Genomic DNA, 21,378 nt, shown 5'->3' on the forward strand with positions numbered 1-21,378 from the left:
AGTGGCTTTGGAGGTCAAAGCAAGTTTGGAAGCCACTGGTCTCTGTGGTTGCTGCCAGCCCTGTGATTCCCTGAGTCCATCTGAGCCATGAGGCTTTTTTCAAAAGTTGCTTGGAGATTGTTTTTCAAATGAATTTTCCATCATTTAGATGCTGCTATTGTTTCTTGGACTGCTGGGAGCTCTGTGTGGGCCCAGAAGAAGGAATGATGAATCTCACGGTACACAGACCTTACTGTCAGTAACACAGGGACTCTCGGTGACCCCATAAGTGGCACAGTCAGTGAGGACAGCATGGAGTCAGCATGAGGGGCCTGCACAGAGATGCTACCCACTCAGGGATGGGCAGGGCCCATCCATGGAGCTTTGGCCAGCGTTCTCCTCAGGATGCTGTGCCTTGCCCAGGATGGTGGGGCAGCATTGGGCCAGAACAACATCCAGGCCAGCTCCATGTGGCTCGGCAGAGTCCTGTGCCAGGGTGGCCAAATCATCACTGCCATTGATGGGTCTTTGCTGCAATGAAGATAAATCTCCCACAGCTCCTCAGAGAGCCTGGAATGAAATATCCACCCAGGACCCGTTTGAAAGCATGAGCTTCCTCACCTAACTCCCTTCCAGGCCACGTGGGTCAGCTGTTCTTCCTTACAGATTTGCCAGGCGCTGCTCTAAAAGCTTTCCCTATATTAACTCATTTCCTCTTTTTTTAAAAAAAAATAAATTTATTTATTTATTTACTTATTTATTTGGTTGTGCCAGGTCTTAGTCGCGGGGGCGGGCTCCTTAGTTGCAGCTCGCCAGCTCCTTAGTTGTGGCATGTGAACTCTTAGTTGCAGCATGCATGTGGGATCTAGTTCCCTGAGCAGGGATCACATCCAGGCCCCCTGCATTGGGAGCGCAGAGTCTGAACCACTGCGCCGCCCAGGAAGTCCCCTCATTTCCTCTTGACAGCTACCCACCGTCAAGAGGAGGCACAGAGAGGTGGGATGACTTATGCAGGGTTCCCCAGCTAAGAGGCAGAGCGGAAATCAAACCGGAGCAGTCTGGCTCCGGAGTCCCCACGCTTACCCACCACACCCCACGGAGCACAACAAGGACAGTTCTCATGATGCCTTGTCAGTCAAAACAGGAGAGCGGGCCTGTTTATTGTTTTGTCTCCTCTATACACAGTGTTCCAACAGGAACTTTAAAGGGGAGATCAGCAGACTCTGGGTGCTGCCCCAGGCCGTTGAGCCTCTGTTCTGGCTGTGGCTGCTGCTGGCCTGGCTGCTGGCCTCTGAAGTGCACCCTTCTTTTGCCATTAATTTCTGGTAATGAGCTTAGCCACAGAAATGTTGCCAGAAAAGAACTGTTTTCCCTCTCCCTGCTTGTCCCTGGATCTGGGGAAGGGAAGTCAGAGGAGGGCCCCAGGGAGGGGACACACAGCCAGAGAGCCAGAGAGCTGCAGCCAGGCCTTGAAGGCTGCCTTTTGGCCACTTACTCCTTGGTTAGTCCATGGCTTCCGCTGCTCCTCGGGTCCCCTGGGATTGGCCGCTGACTTTGGCATCTAGCTGGCGGGAGCCACGGAGAGGACAGGAAACTGCGGTTATGCGTCACCAAAGGACGGGGGACCCCGGGCAACAACAACTGTTCTTTTTCTGAGAAATCTCCCATTGCCTCCTAAGGGCTGAGAGCCAGGACTATTTCCTTGGTTACAGAGGGCCACTTAGCAAGGCAAAAGGTGGGGAGATGCAGCATCCTAGGAGATAAGAATGGCAACTGCCAAAGGCTGTGTCAGGGAGAGAGGAGGTGATACACACCGTGTGGATTCAGCATGACGTCTCCGAGGTCGTGTGTGGGGAGCTGTTTGTTCTGGGTAAACCCACCATTCAGCCTGTTTCAGACCAGACTCTCCCCTTTCGCCCACCTGTCCTGTTAGTCCAAGGACAGTGGTTGGTGCAGAGCACTTGGGAAATGGTGGGGGCCAAATTCGCCATCTTTCTCCTTCATCCAAATCCCCCCAGCCCAGTAGAATCGACGATGCCACTATATTCCTGACACTCTCTCTACACCTATTGTGACAGAGCACACAGGGCATCTACTCTGCAGTTTTGTTTACAGGTCTTCCTCCCCCTTTGATCACCTTCCTTCTTGGTGCAGTCTGATTTTTTCTCCATATCCCAAACGACTGGGTTTACACTGGTCATTTGAATTGTATATGTTTGTTGTGCTGAATTGTGTCCTTCTTTTGCTACTTCTTTTCCCAGTAATGAGATTAGCCACTGAAACGCTGCCAAAAAATTGCCGCTTCCCCTCCCCCCACTTGTCCCTTGATCTGGGACTGGTGAAATCTCATGGCCCTGCAGAGCAGGGAGGAGCAGGCACACCAGCCGTAGCAGCCCCAAAGGTCAGTACTTTAATAGTCTTCATTTTGCAGAGAAGGAAACTGAGGTTCCCGGAGTTGTAGTGGCCTGTCTCAGATCACGGAGCTGATGAGTGCCAGAGCCGATGTGATGTAGCTTTGCCTTGATGGACACATAGTCCATGTTCTTGGCCATTTGCTGGATGACTTGTCTATGATGGAACCTGATGTTGGAATCAGGCTGGGCACAGGGCAGGGAAAAGCAGGCACACACACTGCTTGGGAAGTGGGGCTGGAGAAGTGAGGCTGGCACACAGGCCCCTGGGGACAGTGTATGACCAGCTCCCTGAGTGCAGTCGCTGGGGTTGCATTGAAACCCTGGATATCTGGGAAACCTGGATGGAAGGGGGTCACAGGTGTGGGAAGAGACCTGCCACTTGGTTTCACTATGGATGGCCTTCAGTGAGGGCCAGTTGGTCATTAGCTGGTAGGCAGGGCAGCCTGTCGGCCTGTCCATGGCTGGGCTGGCTGCTGAGTACCAGCGGCTGGGTGAGCTGGGACAGGACAGAGGCTGACCTCGCACATAGTAGGCCCATAATAAATGCTGGCTAGATGCACAAACAGGGAGGGAGTCACCTTCTGCTGGCCTGGAAAAACACAGATAGGGTCTGATTTATCCCAGCACTGGGCCCACTTTGGAATATTGGCTGCCTCAAAGCCATGAGACCTAAGCAAGGAGTCCTGTCGGCCAATTCTGATTTCCTGAGCACACATACTGTGTGGCTCTTATTCATTCTGCAAATCAGATACTTATTGAACACCTACCTCCTCGCCTGCTCCATGCCAGGCCCCGAGGCTATGGTCAAGGCCCCTGTCTTCATGGGCTTTTATGTTATCCAGGGGAGACAGACACGTTTTTGTGGGAGAATAAACATGTGCCTAGTCTGGCTGGTGCAAGAAGTGGTCAATAAATGTTTGTTGAATGCGTGAAGTCATGAACCAAGGGCTGTCAGATAGGAATAAAAGTGATGCCGGAGACCAAAAGAGGAGGATGCGATAGGGACTGACTGGGTGTGCAGGGAAGGCCTGTCTGAGACCTGAGTGACAAGAGGGAGCCGGCTGCGCCAAGACGAGGGCGCAGCCAGTGCAGAGCCCACGGCGGAAGAAACTCCAAGGCCAGTGTGGCTGGAGCGCAGCAGGCCTGGGGGAGATTGTGAGGGTGCTGTGGGTGGGCGGCGGGGCCGTCTGGGAAGGGCTCAGCCCAGAGAGGAGTTGGGTTCTCTTCTGAGGGCAGTGAAGGATTTTAAACAGGAGAGAGACATGATCTGCTTTAGCGTTGCTTTTGTGTTTTGTTTTTTAAATTAGTGTTGCTACTATTTGAATAGCAAATTGGGATTGCAGGGGGGCCAGAGTGGAAATGAGGCCGGGTTAGAGGGTTAGGGCAGAATCCAGGAGTGAGGTGATGCTGGCTAGCATCGGGGAGGTGGCAGTGGACATGGAGAGAAGGAGGCTGAAAGGGGAGGCATTCTGAAGACAGAGGTGGCAGGATTTATGCCGGATAGGATGTCGGAGATGAAGAAAGGAAGTGACTGGAGGACGATCCCGAGGTTTGGGGCCTGAGCAGCTGGCAAGAGGGTGAAAACTTTTCTCTGATCAGAGTGGTCCCAAGAGGAGCCTGACTTATACAGGAGTGACCTGGGGGTATGGAATTCCTGGAGTATGGGTGATTCGCTCATTAATTACAGTTGTATGCTATTCATCACGTGTACACATATACACACACGCACACACACACCCTGCTTGCTCTGTGCACGTTCCTATTATGATTTGCTCTTTCCTACTGAATTCATCCAGAGAATTTGACTCATCTGTAGCAGCAAAGGGAAAACTGAAGAACTTGGCAGGGAGGAAATCACAGCCGGTGGGTCAGGCGGCCTGATCTGCAGGGTGGTGGCCTGGAAGGGGAACCCTCCTGGGAGCAGGGCTCTCACTTCAGGCATCTGGGGGCACAGGGTCGTTGAGCAAATATCCCAGGAAGGCAGATGTGTGGCGTTCACGTATTTTGGATTTTAGTCTTTCATGCGGGAAGTGCCTCTCCTTCCCTGTGTCTGATGTGGGCCCCAGTGGCCCCTCTGATGTCGTTGAGAAAGTGGTGACGGGCATGGGCTGCCTGTCTCAGGTGGGAGGCGAGGTGGGGGAGGGAAGGGAGAGGAAACTGACATTTGCAGCCTCCGATTACTCATCCCCCAGTCATTCCTTGGCAGCCCTGCCTGCACTGCTTCTCAGAATTATGAGTTCTGCGGATGTTTGCACCCTCGTCTTCCTTGACTTTGCCACAACTTTTGTCACCCCCTTCTTGAAAACTCTCTCTTTGCTTGGCTTATTCCCTTCCTGCCGTTCTGACAGCTGGCTCCTCCCTGACTGCTTTTGTCCCTCTTACCCACTGGCTGTAAGTGTGCTGCGAGGCTCTGACCCAGCTCTCGCCTTCCCCAGTCCGATTCCTGTCCTGTGGGGCCTCTCCCCAGCTTGGAGAGCTTCATCCATGTCCTCTGTGCCCCGGTGGTGGCTGCCTCCTCGCTCTCGCCCCAGCTGTCTCTGGAGCCCCGGGCCCACGTTCCTATGCCTGCTCACGGAGCCCTCTGCTCCTGTGTTCCTTTGACAGCTCACCCTTGGCGTGTCTGAAATCAGAGTTTCCTTCCAGGAAGTGATCGTGAGTGCCAGGAGACTCTCTGAGCAGACTTATTTTGGACTTTGAGGCAATATGGTAGACGGGGTGATGAGGGGGAAAGCCCCTCCCTCCCAACTGCCTGCTTCAAACACACAAACACAGATAAACCAAATTAAAAATCAAGAAGCAAAGCTGAACCAGAAGCCAAGAAAGGGAAGTCACCATGTGCTAGAAATAAAGAATGCTCTCAGAGTCAGCACAGCAAGCAGAGTTCAGAGAAGGCACTGTGTGGAGACCTTTGCAGCTGGCGGGGGGGCTGGGGTTCTAATGCCTGCACTTGGGGGGCTGGAATTCAGCTACTCACAGGAATCAGAGAGCCAGCAAGTGTCCCTCGTCAGAAAATCTCTGTTCAGCTTGGGGGAGCCCCAAGGGAAAAAGTCCCTGTGAGAAACTGTCACCCCAGCCTGTACCTCAGGTAGCTGTTGGGTCTCAGTACACACGACCTGAATTGGTATGGGGACCACAGGCCAAGAAATGAGGGGCAGTGTCCCTTGCAGATTAAGAGTGTGGACTCCTGGGCTCGGCCTTGGACCCGCCTCTTATGGTAAGGATTAAATGAGTAAATATATGAAAAAATGTTTAGAACTACGCCTGGCACATAGTAAGGGCTAGATAAGTATTGGCTGCTGCCGCTGTTGTTGTTGTTATTAATATTATTATTTTCAACTTTTCTAGACTGTTTTCAAATAGGCTGGCAGAGGCTGCCATCACTGTAAGCCAGGCCCTCTGATTTATGACCTGATAACATCATCGTCTTCTAGCTGGTTTCCTTGCTTCTGGTCTTACTGCCTTCCTCACACCACCCATGGAGTGATTGCCCTACGACATAGCTCTGGTGTTTTCACTTCCCTGATTAAGGACAATTTTTAGCACTCCCCCACCCTTTGCTGGGCTGGGGGTGTGTCTGTACTCACCACTCCTACAGAACAGGACGCTCTGATGTAACCGTTTTTTTTTTTTCTTTTTAAAAAAATTATTCCAGCAATTTTATTTATTTTTTAAAAATTTATTATTTTTTTAAAAATTAATTAATTGATTAATTAATTTTTGGCTGCGTTGGGTCTTCGTTGCTGTGCATGGGCTTTCTCTAGTTGCGACAAGTGGGGTCTACTCTTCGTTGCGGTGCGCGGGCTTCTCACTGCGGTGGCTTTTCTTGTTGTGGAGCACGGGCTCTAGGCTCACGGGCTTCAGTAGTTGTGACACGCAGGCTCAGTAGTTGTTGCGCACAGGCTTAGTTGCTCCGCGGCATGTGGGATCTTCCCTGACCAGGGCCCGAACCTGTGTCCCCTGCATTGGCAGGCGGATTCTTAACCACTGTGCCACCAGGGAAGTCCTTCCAGCAATTTTATTGTATAATTAGTGAACAAGTTAACATGAAATTGCACTATGAGACTTTTTTTCTTTTTCTTTTTTTCTTCCCCCCCCACCCCACCGCCCTATCCCCTTTGGTAACCATGAGCATGTTTTCCATGTCAGTGAATCTGTTTCTGTTTTGTAAATAAGTTCATTTGTGTCATTTTTTAGATTCCACATAGAAGTGGTATCGTATGATATTTGTCTTTCTCTGTCTGACTTACTTAGTGTGATAATCTCTAGGTCCATCCATGTTGCTGCAACTGGCATTATTTCATTCTTTTTATGGCTGAGTAGTATTCCATTGTATATATGTACCACATCGTCTTTGTCCATTCATCTGTCGATGGACACTTAGGTTGCTTCCCTGTCTTGGCAATTGTAAATAGTGCTGCTATGAACAGAGGGGGTGCATGTATCTTTTCAAATTAGAGTTTTGTCCTGGTGTATGCCCAGGAGTAGGATTGCTGGATCATATGGCAACTCTATTTTTAGTTTTTTAAGGAGGCTCCATACTGTTCTCCAAAGTGGCTGCACCAATTTACATTCCCACCAGCAGTGTAGGAGGTTTCCCTTTTCTCCACACCCTCTCCAGCATTTATTATTTGTAGACTTTTTAATGATGGCCATTCTGACTGGTGTGAGGTGATACCTCATTGTAGTTTTGGTTTGCATTTCTCTAATAATTAGCAATATTGAGCATCTTTTCATGTGCCTGTTGGCCATCTGTATGTCTTCTTTGGAGAAATGTCTATTTAGGTCTTCTGCCCATTTTTTGGTTGGGTTGTTTGTTTTTTTGATATTAAGCTGTATGAGCTGTTTGTATATTTTGGAAATTAATCCCTTGTCAGTCACATTGTTTGCAAATATTTTCTCCCAGTCCTTTTTATTTCATTTATGGTTTCCTTTGCTGTGCAAAAGCTTTAAGTTTAATTTGGTCCCATTTGTTTAATTTTGTTTTTATTTCCATTACTCTAGGAGACAGATCTAAAAAAAATATTGTAGTGATTTATGTCAAAGAGTGTTCTGCCTCTGTTTTCCTCTAGGAGTTTTATAGTATCCAGTCTTATATTTAGGTCTTTAATCCATTTTGAGTTTATTTTTGTATATGGTGTTAGAGAATGTTCTAATTTCATTCTTTTACATGTAGCTGTCCAGTTTTCCCAGTACCACTTATTGAAGAGACTGTCTTTTCTCTATTGTATATTCTTGCCTCCTTTGTCATAGATTAATTAATTGCCCATAAGTGTGTGGGTTTATTTCTGGGCTTTCTATCCTGTTCTGTATGTCTGTTTTGTGACAGTACCATACTCTTTTGATTACTGTAGCTTTGTAGTATAGTCTGCAGTCAGGGAGTGTGATTCCTCCAGCTTTGTTCTTCTTTCTCAAGATTGTTTTGCCTATTTGGAGTCTTTTGTTGTTTCCATACAAATTAAAAAAATTTTTTGCTCTAATTCTGTGAAAAATGCCATTGGCAATTTGATAGGGATTGCATTGAATCTGTAGATTGCCTTGGGTTGTATGGTCATTTTAACAATATTGATTCTTCCAATCCAAGAACTCAGTATATCTTTCCATCTGTTTGTATTGTCTTCAATTTCTTTCATCAGCGTCTTACAGTTTGCAGAGTACAGGTTTTTTGCCTCCTTAGGTAGAATTATTCCCAGGTATTTTATTCTTTTTGATGCATGATATATCCATTTTGCTGCTGCTCTTTTTAATCCATCATTTTAACATTCATTACACTACCTCTAGTTTTATAATAATGAATATTTTGTCAGTCTATTTTAAACTGTCATTTGGATTTTTAACCCTGGATTTCAGCGATCCCTTAGAGTTAGGGAAGATACCGAGCTTGGATGAGAGAGAGGGTTTTTGGTTTGTCTCGATGGATGTTTTTGAGGAAAACTTGCATTTGGGAATGTGGCACTTGGCAAAAGCCCTTGGGTAGAGAGATTCTTGCAGAGTACAAAGGACATAGTAGAGGCATTTTGGCAATGGCAGCAAATATCAAAAGGTTTCATACCTACTTCACACCTACTTCCTGACCCTAAAAAGCAAACCATAAACCTTTCAGCGGTGGCCAGTGGAGCATCTGCTGCCACCAGCAACATAGCAACCCAGAACCCCAAGTCACGTGCGGAAGAGATGCAAGAGTTGGCCAGAGGAATTTCCTGTTCAAACACAGCCACAATCAACTCATTCTTTCCCCTTTGATTAGTATTCACTGTTCATGCTTAGCTGCTTGTGATTGGCACCCTGTTGGCAAGTTGAGTTGAAATATCCGGAAAAGTAGAATAAGCAGTCAAATTGGTCATCGCATGTCCACAATATGCAGAATGGCCAAGTCAAAAACATACTTTGCCAGGTCAAGGTGGCCATGTGGGAAGACGTGGAGTTAGTGTCTCCCCACAACTAGGGCACCTGCTGGCCGCTGCTGGGGGACTCTGACGCCCAAGGAGATGGGAGGAACCCCACAGTGAACCGGTAGGATGTAGGGGGACTGAGGGGGGAGGAGAAGTGGAGGCCAGACAGGATCGGCGCCCCTGAGCCTGGGGAGATCAGGAGAGGCAGGCGGGAGGGGCCCTCCAGGAGAGGAGTGGAGGGCGTTTGCCCCACCCACTCAACCTCAGGAAGCCTGCTGGGCTCCCAGGTGAGGTCCCCTGCCCTCTGAGACCAGGGGTGGGGGGCACGCCTGGGCCCCTTCTGTTCCTTGAGCCTAAGCCCCACCCCCACAGCCCCCAGGGCCTCTTCCAGCCCTGTGGGTCCTGAGCATTGCCCCCACCCACCACCCAAACCTCACCCTTGCTTAGGCCCACCCTCCACAGCTAAGGCCTCCCCCACTCTTTTTTTTTTTCTCTTTTCTCTCCTCCTCTGTTTTACTATTGTGGTACTGATGTACCTTCCAGTTGTTGATTCATCTATATTTTTATTTTTCTATTTTTCCTAACATATATGTTAGTTTCCTAGTCTAATTTTATTTTTTACTTTGTTATTGCTGTGTTTTTTGCCGCCCCAGGTGGCTTGCGGGATCTTGATTCACGAACCCGGGGCCGGGCCAAAGCTCCTGCGGTGGGAGCTCCAAGTCCGAACCACTGGACTAACAGAGAATCTCAGACCCCAGGGAATATTCATAGGAGTGAGGTCTCACAGAGTTCCTCATCTCAGCACCAAGACCCAGCTCTACCCAATAGCCTACAAACCCCAGTGTTAGAAGCCTCAGGCCAAACAACCAGTAAGACAAGAACACAATCCCACTCATTAAAAAAAAAAAAAAAAGAGATGGCAAACAAACATGTCACAGATGAAGGAGCAAGGTAAAAACCTACAAGACCAAATAAATGAAGAGGAAATAGGCAATCTACCTGAAAAAGAATTCAGAGTAATGATAGTAAAGATGATCCAGAATCTCGGAAATAGAATGGAGGCACGGACTGAGAAAATACAAGAAATGTTTAACAGAGATCTAGAAGAACTAAAGAACAAACAAACAGAGATGAACAACACAATAACTGAAATGAAAAATACACTAGAAGGAATCAATAACAGAATAACTGAGGCAGAAGAACGAATAAGTGAGCTGGAAGACAAAATGGTGGAAATAACTGCCGAGGAGCAGAATAAAGAGAATGAAAAGAATTGAAGACAATCTCAGAGACCACTGGGACAACACTAAACGCACCAACATTCGAATTATAGGGGTCTGAGAAAAAAGAAAGGGTCTGAGAAAATATTTGAAGAGATTATAGTAGAAAACTTCCCTAACATGGGAAAGGAAATAGTCACCCAAGTCCAGAAAGCACAGAGAGTCCCATACAGGATAAACCCTAGGAAAAACACACCAAGACACATATTAATCAAACCAACAAAAATTAAATTCAAAGAGAAAATATTAAAAGCAGCAAGGGAAAAACAAAAAATAACATACAAAGGAATCCCCATAAGGTTATGACCTGATTTTTCAGCAGAAACTCTGCAGGCCAGAAGGGAGTGGCAGGATATACTTAAAGTGATGAAAGAGAAGAACCTACAACCAAGATTACTCTACCCAGCAAGGATCTCATTCAGATTCGATGGAGAAGTCAAAAGCTTTTCAGACAAGCAAAAGCTAAGAGAATTCGGCACCACCAAACCAGCTTTACAACAAATGCTAAAGGAACTTCTCTAGATGGGAAACACAAGAGAAGGAAAAGACCCACAAAACAAACCCAAAACAATTAAGAAAATGGTAATAGGAACATACATATCGATAATAACCTTGAATGTAAATGGATTAAATGCCCCAACCAAAAGACACAGACTGGCTGAATGGATACAAAAACAAGACCCATATATATGCTGTCTACAAGAGACCCACTTCAGACCTAGGGACACATACAGACTGAAAGTGAAGGGATGGAAAAAGATATTCTATGCAAATGGAAATCAAAAGAAAGTTGGAGTAGCAATACTTGTATCAGATAAAATAGACTTTAAAATAAAGAATGTTACAAGAGACAAGGAAGGACACTACATAATGATCAAAGGATCAAACCAAGAAGAAGGTATAACAATTATAAATGTTTATACACCCAGCATAGGAGTCAATACATAAGGCAAATGCTAACAACCATGAAAGGAGAAATCAACAGTAAGACAATAATAGTAGGGGACTTCAACACCCCACTTACACCAATGGACAGATCATCCAAACAGAAAATAAATAAGGAAACACAAGCTTTAAATGACACAATAGACCAGATAGATCTAATTGATATTTATAGAACATTCGACCCGAAAGTGGCAGAACACACTTTCTTCTCAAGGGCAAATGGAACATTCTCCAGGATAGATCACATCTTGGGTCACAAATCAAGCCTCAGAAAATTTAAGAAAATTGAAATCGTCTCAAGCATCTTTTCTGACCACAATGCTGTGAGACTGGAAATCAATTACAGGAAAAAAAAACGTAAAAAACACAAACACATGGAGGCTAAACAGTGCACTACTAAATAACCAAGAGATCACTGAAGAAATCAAAGAAGAAATATAAAAGTACATAGAAACAAATGACAATGAAAACACGATGACCTAAAACCTATGGGATGCAGCAAGAGCAGTTCTAAGAGGGAAGTTTATAGCAATACAATCTCACCTCAAGAAACAAGAAAAATCTCAAATAAACAATCTAAACCTACACTTAAAACAACTAGAGAAAGAAGAACAAAGAAAACCCAAAGTCAGTAGAAGGAAAGAAATCATAAAGATCAGAGCAGAAATAAATAGAAATGAAGAAAACAATAGCAAAGATCAATAAAACTAAAAGCTGGTTCTTTGAGAATATAAACTAAATTGATAAACCCTTAGCCAGACTCATCAAGAAAAAAAGGGGGAAGACGCGAATCAATAAAATTAGGAATGAAAAAGGAGAAATCACAACTGACACTGCAGAAATACAAAGGATTATAAGAGACTACTACAAACAACTATATGCCAATAGAATGGACAGCCACGAAGAAGTGGGCAAATTCTTGGAAAGGTACAATTTTCCAAGACTGAACCAGGAAGAATTAGAAAATATAAACAGACCTATCAATCACAAGTAATGAAATTGAAACCGTAATTAAAACTCTTGCAGCAAACAAAAGTCCAGGACCAGATGGCTTCACAGGCGAATTCTATCAAACATTTAGAGAAGAGCTAGCACCCATCCTTCTTAAACTCTTCCAAAAAATTGCAGAGGGAGAAACACTCCCAAATTCATTCTACAAAGCCATCATCTCCCTGATACCCAAACCAGAAAAAGATATCACAAAAAAAGAAAATTATAAACCAATATCCCTGAAAAACATAGATGCAAAAATCCTGAACAACATACTAGCAGACAGGATCCAACAGCACATTAAAAGGATCATACACCATGATTAAGTGGGATTTATCCCAGGGATGCAAGGATTCTTCATACGCAAATCAATCAGTGTGATACACCACATTAATAAATTAAGGAATAAAAACCATATGATCATCTCAATAGATGCAGAAAAAGCTTTTGACAAAATTCAACACCCATTTATGATAAAAACTCTCCAGGAAGTGGGCATAGAGGGAACCTACCTCAACATAATAAAGGCCATATATGACAAACCCACAGCAAGCATCGTACTCAATGGTGAAAAACTGAAAGCATTTCCACAAGATCAGGAACAAGACAAGGATGTCCACTCTCGCCACTCTTATTCAACATAGTTTTGGAAGTCCTAGCCACAGCAATCAGAGAAGAAAAAGAAATAAAAAGGATACAAATTGGAAAAGAAGAAGTAAAACTGTCACTGTTTGCTGTTGACATGATACTATACATAGAAAATCCTAAGGATGCCACCAGAAAACTACTAGAACTAATCAATGAATTTGGTAAGGTTGCAGGATACAAAATTAATGCACAGAAATCTCTGGCATTCCTATACACCAACAGTGAAAAATCAGAAAGAGAAATTAAGGAAACACTCCCATTTACCACTGCAACAAAAAGAATAAAATACCTAGGAATAAACCTGCCGAAGGAGGTGAAAGACTTGTACTCAGAAAACTATAAGACACTGATGAAAGAAATTAAAGATGACATAAACAGATGGAGAAATATACCATGTTCTTGGATTGGAAGAATCAATATTGTGAAAATGACTTCACTACCCAAAGCAATCTACAGATTCAATGCAATCCCTATCAAACTACCAATGGCATTCTTCACAGAATTAGAACAAAAAATTTTACAATTTGTATGGAAACCCAAAAGACCCCCAATAGCCAAAGCAATCCTGAGAAAGAAAAACGGAGCTGGAGGAATCAGACTCCCTGACTTCAAACTGTACCGCAAAGCTACAGTAATCAAGACAGTATGGTACTGGAACAAAAACAGAAATATAGATCAATGGTACAAGGTAGAATGCCCAGAGATAAACCCACACACATATGGGCACCTAATTTACGACAAAGGAGGCAAGGACAAACAATGGAGAAAAGACAGCCTCTTCAATAAGTGGTGCTGGGGAAACTGGACAGCTACATATCAAAGAATGAAATTAGAACACTACCGAACACCATACACAAAAATAAACTCCAAATGGATTAAAGACTTAAATGTAACACCAGGCACTATAAAACTCTTAGAGGAATACATAGGAAAAAACACTCTTTGATATAGACCACAGCAAGATCTTTTTTGAGCCACCTCCTAGAGTAACGGAAATAAAAACAAAAATAAACAAATGGGACTTAATTAAACTTAAAAGCTTTTTCACAACAAGGGAAACCATAAACAAGACAAAAAGACAACCCTCAGAATGGGAGAAAATATTTGCCAATGAAACAACAGACAAAGGATTAATCTCCAAAATATACGAACAGCTCATGGAGCTCAATGTCAAAAAGAACAAACAATCCAGTTAAAAAATGGGCGGAAGACCTAAATAGACGTTTCACCAAGGAAGACATACAGATGGCCAAGAGGCACATGAAAAGATGCTCAACATCACTAATTATTAGAGAAATGCAAATCAAAACTACAATGAGGTATCACCTCATGCCAGTCAGAATGGCCATTATCAAAAAATCTAGAAACAATAAATGCTGGAAAGGGTGTGGTGAAAGGGAATCCTCCTGCACTGTTGGTGGGAATGTAAATTGATACAACCACTATGGAAAACAGTATGAAGCCTCCTTAAAAAACTAAAAATAGAACTACCGTATGATGCAGCAATCCCACTACTGGGCATATACCCTGAGAAAACCATAATTCAAAAAGAGACATGCACCACAATGTTCATTGCAGCACTATTTACAATAGCCAGGACATGGAACCAACCTAAATGTCCATCGACAGATGAATGGATAAAGAAGATGTGGCACATATATACAATGGAATATTACTCAGCCATAAAAAGAAACGAAATTGAGTTATCTGTAGTGAGGTGGATGGACCTAGAGTCTGTCATACAGAGTGAAGTAAGTTAGAAAGAGAAAAACAAATACTGTATGCGAACACATATATATGGAATCTAAAAAAAAAAAATGATACTGATGAACCTAGTTGCAGGGCAGGAATAAAGAGGTAGACATAGAAAATGGACTTGAGGACATGGGGTGGGAGGGCAAAGCTGGGATGAAGTGAGAGTAGCATCGACATATATACACTACCGAATGTAAAATAGTTGGCTGGTGGGAAGCAGCAGCATAGCACAGGAAGATCGGCTCAGTGCTTTGCGATGCCCTAGAGGGGTGGGATAGGGAGGATGGGAGAGAGGCTCAAGAGGGAGGGGATATGGGGACATGTGTATGCATATGGCTGATTTGCTTTGTTGTGCAACAGAAACTAATACAGTATTGTGAAGCAAGTATACTCCAATAAACATCTATTAAAAAAAAACTTTGCCAAATGGGGAGTTTCCATCTCTCTCTCACCTTCCAGTCTTGTACAAGGCAACACTTGCCTTCATTTCTGCCAAACTGCTGCTCCCTTAAGCATCCCTGTGTGTTCCTACCTCCAGGCCACTGCTCGTGCGTTCTTTGGCTTCTGGAGCCTCTCCAGCCCCATTTCTGCTGGTTGAAATCCTTAAAGACTCGTTTCCATGACCACCTCTTCCTGGTTCCTCCTTCCCATAATGGAGTTTGTTCTCTCCTTCCAGAGCACTCTCATAGTGTTTCTGACCCTTCCTTGCCTTAGCCAGCCTTTCCCATGGCTCAGCCAGGTTGAACAAATGGGGGTGTACATTGGGTACCTGGCTCCTCACTCACACAGACCAACTCTGGACCCAGGATGGGCCCTTGGTAAACTTCCGTTCAAGGACCAATCACATCCTCCTGGCCCTACTCTCGGGGCTTTGAGGGAATGTCTCCTGGGGTTGCCATGAGCAGATTTTTTTTTTAATTAGCAAAATTATTGGAAATACTTGATTAAAATTGTCCTACAAGATAATGCATTGTCCTACAAGATAATTCACATGTATGCATGTGAATGTATGTATGTGTATATGTGTATATAAACTGTTAATAATTTTTTAAAAGATAAAATCATGACTCATACAAGTATAAATGAATACTTGTCAAATATTTTATTTAACTCATTAATTAGTATGAGAACCAGTAAGATATTACAACTGTATTCCAAGAGAACTGAGACTACTGCACTTTTATGGTCAGGTAAAGAATGCTGACATAATCTTTAAAATGGATAGAAAATTAGTCAGTTTTCCCAGGGTGATAATCAGTGGGATTCCATGAGCCATCATATGCCTTTAGATGGGCTGGAATTATTTGCATTACTATATTTTCTACAGGTTAACATCTATCTGTCCAGAGTTTAAAATAGCCTTAGTCAAAGACAGATATGGACAGCTAGCCGGGACACTTACTAAATTTCAAAGTCATAATTTTCTCTTATGTTACTTACAACAGTCTCCATTGCATCTAATATTTTACATTAGATATATGACTCTGTAGTTTACTTTTCAGAAACCAATAGTTTGTATCTAAAGAGGTAAAAATTGCTTTTTTTAAAGCACCCTAGTTTCATTCCATACTCAGTCTGTTGAATCCATTGGTCCATAGATTATCCGCAGCACTAAAAATTCTTTCCATACCAACAGTAGACACTGGAATTAAAATAGAATTTTGAGCCAGTTTTAACATATTTGAAGCAACAGGTTCTTCATTGAAAAGCATTTCCACGTATCAAGAAATGTTATTTTGTTGAAAAACATTTCCACGTATCAAGAAATGTTATTCTCTCAAGGCAAGGGAACAAGATACCAACGTCCTCATAAAGTAGATTTGGAGGGCCTTTTTTTTTTTCTTCTATGGAGACAGCTTCCTGTTTTGAACTATTTACCAGAAGAAGGGAATTTTTCATCATTAGTCAAGTATGAGTGCCACATACAGGCTCTCAGAGCATGATAAGGGAAATTTCCAAAAGCAACCTGCTTCTTCAGGTGTTTGACCAAGACTTGTGATTTTCGTGGCATTTGACCCTGTGGTTTATGAGTCCCATTTATCCCTTGCAGCTGATACTTGCCACCATGAAAATTATTTAAAATCAATATTCAGGGATTTTATTTTTACCTTGTAATTTTAGTTCACTTTGCATATGTGGTTTTGCCCCTTTCTCAATCCTAATGTATATTTTTGCATTTTGCCTTACTTAATAGAGATTTTACCTGTTTTATTGTGATTTTTATAAAATTTAGTTCTTGGGTTTAGTTATCATGTCTATAGGTTTTGTTTGTTTTTTTTTAATTTTTAATTTTTATTATTTATTTATTATTTTTATTTTTGGCTGTGTTGGGTCTTCGTTTCTGTGCGAGGGCCTTCTCCAGTTGTGGCGAGTGGGGGCCACTCTTCATCGCGGTGCGCGGGCCTCTCACTATCGCGGCCTCTCCTGTTGCGGAGCAGAGGCTCCAGACGCTCAGGCTCAGCAGTTGTGGCTCACGGGCCCAGTCGCTCCGCGGCATGTGGGATCCTCCCAGACCAGGGCTCGAACCCGTGTCCCCTGCATTGGCAGGCAGATTCTCAACCACTGCGCCACCAGGGAAGCCCCCTATAGGTTTGATGTTTAGTTATATATTTTTAAAAACATAATTCCTAATTTTATCTATTAATCAATTTCTCCTACTCCCACCTCCCCCCCCAGGTTTCCTAGTTTCTTGAGTTGAATGTTAAGTTCATTTATATTCTTACTGTTTAATTATATAAGAGTTAAAAACCATGCGTTTTTCCTCTCAGTACAGTTTTGGCCTCATCACATAGTTTAACATATAGTGATCTATACGTTCTATATGTTTATGGTTTGTAAACAGTCCATTACCTTGGCTTTTATTTCTTCTTTTACCCAAGAATTATTGGAGTGTTCAAAAATTTCCAAGGAGTTGAATTTTTAAATTGTCATTGTTAGGTTTCTCATTCTTTTGTTCAACAAATCTTCAGGCAGTGTTTTCTCTGTGTCAGGAACCATACCAGTTGCAGGGAATAGTGGAGTGAATACAACCAGCATGGTCACCGCCTTCATGGGAGTCTTCATTTGCTGAGGGAAACACAGATATAATCGTACAGATAATCACAATCGTAATAAATATTATGGAAGGGAAATCTCAGGGTGGCCCAATACTTCTAAACTTTACTATAAGTGAAGTTGCCTGTTGTATTTAGTGAACTTTTCCTTAATCTTATTTCCTTACCTCTTTTCCTGAACATGAATGCTTTTAGTATCTGTTTGACTTAGGTAGGCAGATAATTTGTTTTCTTGCATGTAGTTCTGATGGTTTCTTCCTGAGGCTTCCTGTAAACTCTAAAATCTAAAGGACCCTCATTTCACATGAGGTTTTCAGTTTATGGCTCTACTTGTAATAAGAGTTTAAAACATGTATAAGTAAATGCTGTTATTTTTTGAATAAACAAATTCTATATTTAAAAAATTAAATCTTAAAAGAATTTTTTCAGCATAATACATGCACATGAATTTTAAAAATCACTAAGTACTGAAAGTCTTAGTGAAACAACTAACACGCATTGCTTTGTCTCTCCGTACCCCATTCATTCCCCCAGAGGCAGACACTCAGAGTTATTTAGTGGTTTCTTCTGGTAATTTCTGCCACGTTTCCATCAATGAGTTTTTGCTACAATTTCTCGATCCACTCACTTTAGACAGTATGTGGTGACTTCTTTGTATGATGGATGTTGGTTTAGTTTTCCTGAACCACCTTTCCTCATTCTTCAAAAACACTCATGTTACTATGGTTAAATCCCTTTTATTAAATGAGTATTCATGTTTTAATTATTAGGAATGTGCAAATATGGTTCTCTGTATAGTCAAGTGGTTAACTATGAATAAACATGTCTTTTCTGGAATACTCTGTTGTTTCCCTGGCATTTCTAGATCTCTCTCTCTTTTTTTTTTTTTAATTAATTAATTTATTTTTGGCTGCATTGGGTCTTTGTTGCTGCGCGTGGGCTTTCTCTAGTTGCGGAGAGCGGGGGCTACTCTTCGTTGTGGTGCGCGGGCTTCTCACTGCAGTGGCTTGTCTTGTTGCAGAGCACAGGCTCTAGGCACGTGGGCTTCAGTAGTTGTGGTTCGCGGGCTCTAGAGCATAGGCTCAGTAGTTGTGGTGCACGGGCTTAGTTGTTCCGCGGCATGTGGGATCTTCCTGGACCAGGGTTTGAACCCGTATCCCTTGCATGGGCAGGCAGATTCTTAACCACTGTGCCACTGGGGAAGTCCCTCTAAGTGTCTTTTAAGGGAAAATTCTTACTCTAGCTACCACTTGTCTACCAGATATTTTATATGTATATGTAAATACACACATAAACATATATAATATTATATAATATCTTACCAGATTTTTAGATATTTTATATAAAAATCTTTATTTTATTTAATTTTATTTTTATTATACATAATAAATATATCCATCCCTCCCCACAAACGTGCTGTTCTGTCAGGTTTTCTATCAAGACTTCTCTTTCTCTGGAGACATCTCTTCTGGGCTTGATAGATGTAGACCAGTCATTCTTGAGTCTTGCTGTTCATCTGTCATCTCCCTTTACTACTGCTGGACTGGGTCCACTGTTTCCTATATCCCATATCTTCCTGTACTTGGTTTATTCTTTCCATTTTGCTGGGGGAAGTTCTCAAGTAGTATTCAAATGCTTGCATGGGAGATAGATGTTCTGAGCTTTTTTCATGTCTTCTAGCATCCTGTGCATTCCTACTGAGGAATCTGATGCCATCCTGGATCTCGCTTGTGGGCACAGAATGGAGCAGATGAGTGTAGTTAACCAGTCCCAGCCCTTCTGAATGTATGTGTGAGTGTGTGTAGGCAGGGATGGAGGGTGGGTAGGAAGTATGTGTGTAGAGAAAAGGTTAACAGAAAGAGGTGTGGCCTGGAGGAGCCTGGTTTTAAATTTAGGAAGCATGCAAATGTGGCTGCCTTTGGTTGTCCCACTCCACTAAAGAACCCCAGTTGTTGGTTTGAGGTCAATCTGCAGGGTGATTTGTAGGGACATCCTCCAGGGCTCGAATCATGTTGGCCTGGTCATGTCTATGTCGGGACACAGATGTCCTGCTGATCAGCTCTGTGGTGCCATGCATAGAGGCACTTGACAGGCTAGGCAGATAGGCCAAACATGCCAGGGGACAAGGGCAGTCCCTCAGCTGGGTCCAGAGACCCAGTGGAGGGAGCATTGGGCACCAGTATGGCTCAGCTGCAGTGTGTGTGAGGATAACATAGGGATTTGTTTGACTGCTGGATGAACATGGGTGACTGCCAAAGGATTCGGTGGGGTTCTAGGTTTCATTAATAAAGAGATGACCTTCCAGCCAAGGGGGTGAGGGGCCTGCTCAACTTTACAATGCGACAATTCACAACTAGAGTATCTGGTTCTCGTCTGGGTATACGTAGTTCATTTAGTGAATTCCTTATCCTTAAATGTTTATTTCAAATGCCTCTCTCTATACAGCTTTCCTTGACGCTTCCCTTGCCCATAATTTACTTGTTTGTCTGGGTTCTTGGTCTCTATTTACTTACTTACCATGTTGCTATAATATACATTTTTGTCCTCTATTGAATCAAGTTCCCCAAGGATACTCTGACAAGTCACTTAATCCTTGTGATTATGAACCTGAAATAGTGGCAATAACCCTGGCTCCATTTTCGTCCCTGGGCTTTGTAAAGATCAGATGAGTTGTATGTTATGGCGCTTTACAAACAGCAAATGGGAGATGGCATGATTTCCTGTCCATTTGTTAATGTGATCAATAACAGCCTTGAATTAGCAAGCCAGTTACGCAGCCGTTATCCCTAGCATCTGGGTAGCATCCCCACCCTGATGCGTCCTGAATTTCTCAATGGAAAAAAAAACAAACCGGCTTGCTCTTTATTCTCCAACTTCTTCAGCACTGGGACCTTCCTTTCAGCTTTTTCTTTTGCCTCTCCTCTCTGAAGTCCTTAAGCTGTCATTGCTCAGCTAGGCTGCACCCCCTGTGCACTCCAGAGGCTGCACCCCCTGTGACTCCAGAGGCTGAGCATCAAGGAATTGGCCGATGCAGCCTGAGTTCCCTGGTGCACCAGACATGGCCTCAGTTTGGAATTTGCAGACCTGGGTCCCAGGAACCCAAAGGGGCTATTTCAGTACAAAAGACGAGCTTCCCCTGGTGCTGGACAGTCACTGTTCTACTTCTCTCTGCTGTATGATGGAGCTACTGACCACTGGCCTATCTCAGTCTGACTGATGTGACAGGGCTGCTGGTCCCGGTCCTTGCACAGACCATGGGGTCTCAACACCACACTTGACCAAGGATGCTCCTGGCCTAGGGTCCACACCTCCATTTATACTCCTGGGCTCCGCCATGGATCTCAAATCCCAGAGGCACTGGCCCTGGAAGCTAAACTTGGGAGTTCCCAACATCAGCCACATGCTGTGCCAAAGCCAGCCCTCTCTGGCTGATCCTTCCCCAGATCCTCTTTTTCAAGCCTGCTCTCAGCGTAGACTCCTTTCCTCAAAGCCATTTTATTCAAGGAGACTTACTGCCATTTCCTGGCCCTGGGCCTTGAGTTGGGACATGCAGGATGACCACAGCATGAGTCCTTAGCATCAAGTCTGGAGAACCAGGATTCAGTTTCTATTTCTTTCTTCCAAGAAACCTCCTTATGAACACTGAGCCATCCCTTCCCTGGTGACCAGCTTTACATTCCAGAGATCTCAGTCATGAAGCCTCTTACTTCTCTAATCTCTGGGCTGTGGGTGCCTGCTCATCCTGTATTTGCATAACTAAATCACCCCTTAGATGACTGCATATGGAAAATAAGTTTGGCTTATTCTGAGTAGAACACCGTACCCAGTGTAAATATGACACAGCCATAGACCACAGGGAATCTGGGGGAGATAGCCCAGATTGGAGAGATGGCCTGGCTACGTGCACAGCACACGCAGGTGAAGC

The 21,378-nt window shown here is 43.8% G+C and overlaps 1 protein-coding gene and 1 long non-coding RNA gene across 32 annotated transcripts in view; both read left to right on the top strand.

Moving 5' to 3' along the window:
• RALGPS1 (Ral GEF with PH domain and SH3 binding motif 1) overlaps positions 1 to 21,378 on the top strand; it is a 285,958-nt gene that overhangs the window by 112,168 nt on the left and 152,412 nt on the right. The gene's annotated exons all lie outside the window — the stretch shown is intronic.
• On the top strand, positions 1,210 to 21,286 carry LOC309633629. Its single transcript, XR_014247654.1, has 2 exons — positions 1,210 to 16,661; positions 16,990 to 21,286. It is a non-coding gene; the product is annotated as an uncharacterized lncRNA (long non-coding RNA).

Source organism: Balaenoptera borealis, assembly GCF_965194805.1.
Source record: "Balaenoptera borealis genome assembly, chromosome: 8".
Classification (NCBI taxonomy): domain Eukaryota; kingdom Metazoa; phylum Chordata; class Mammalia; order Artiodactyla; family Balaenopteridae; genus Balaenoptera; species Balaenoptera borealis.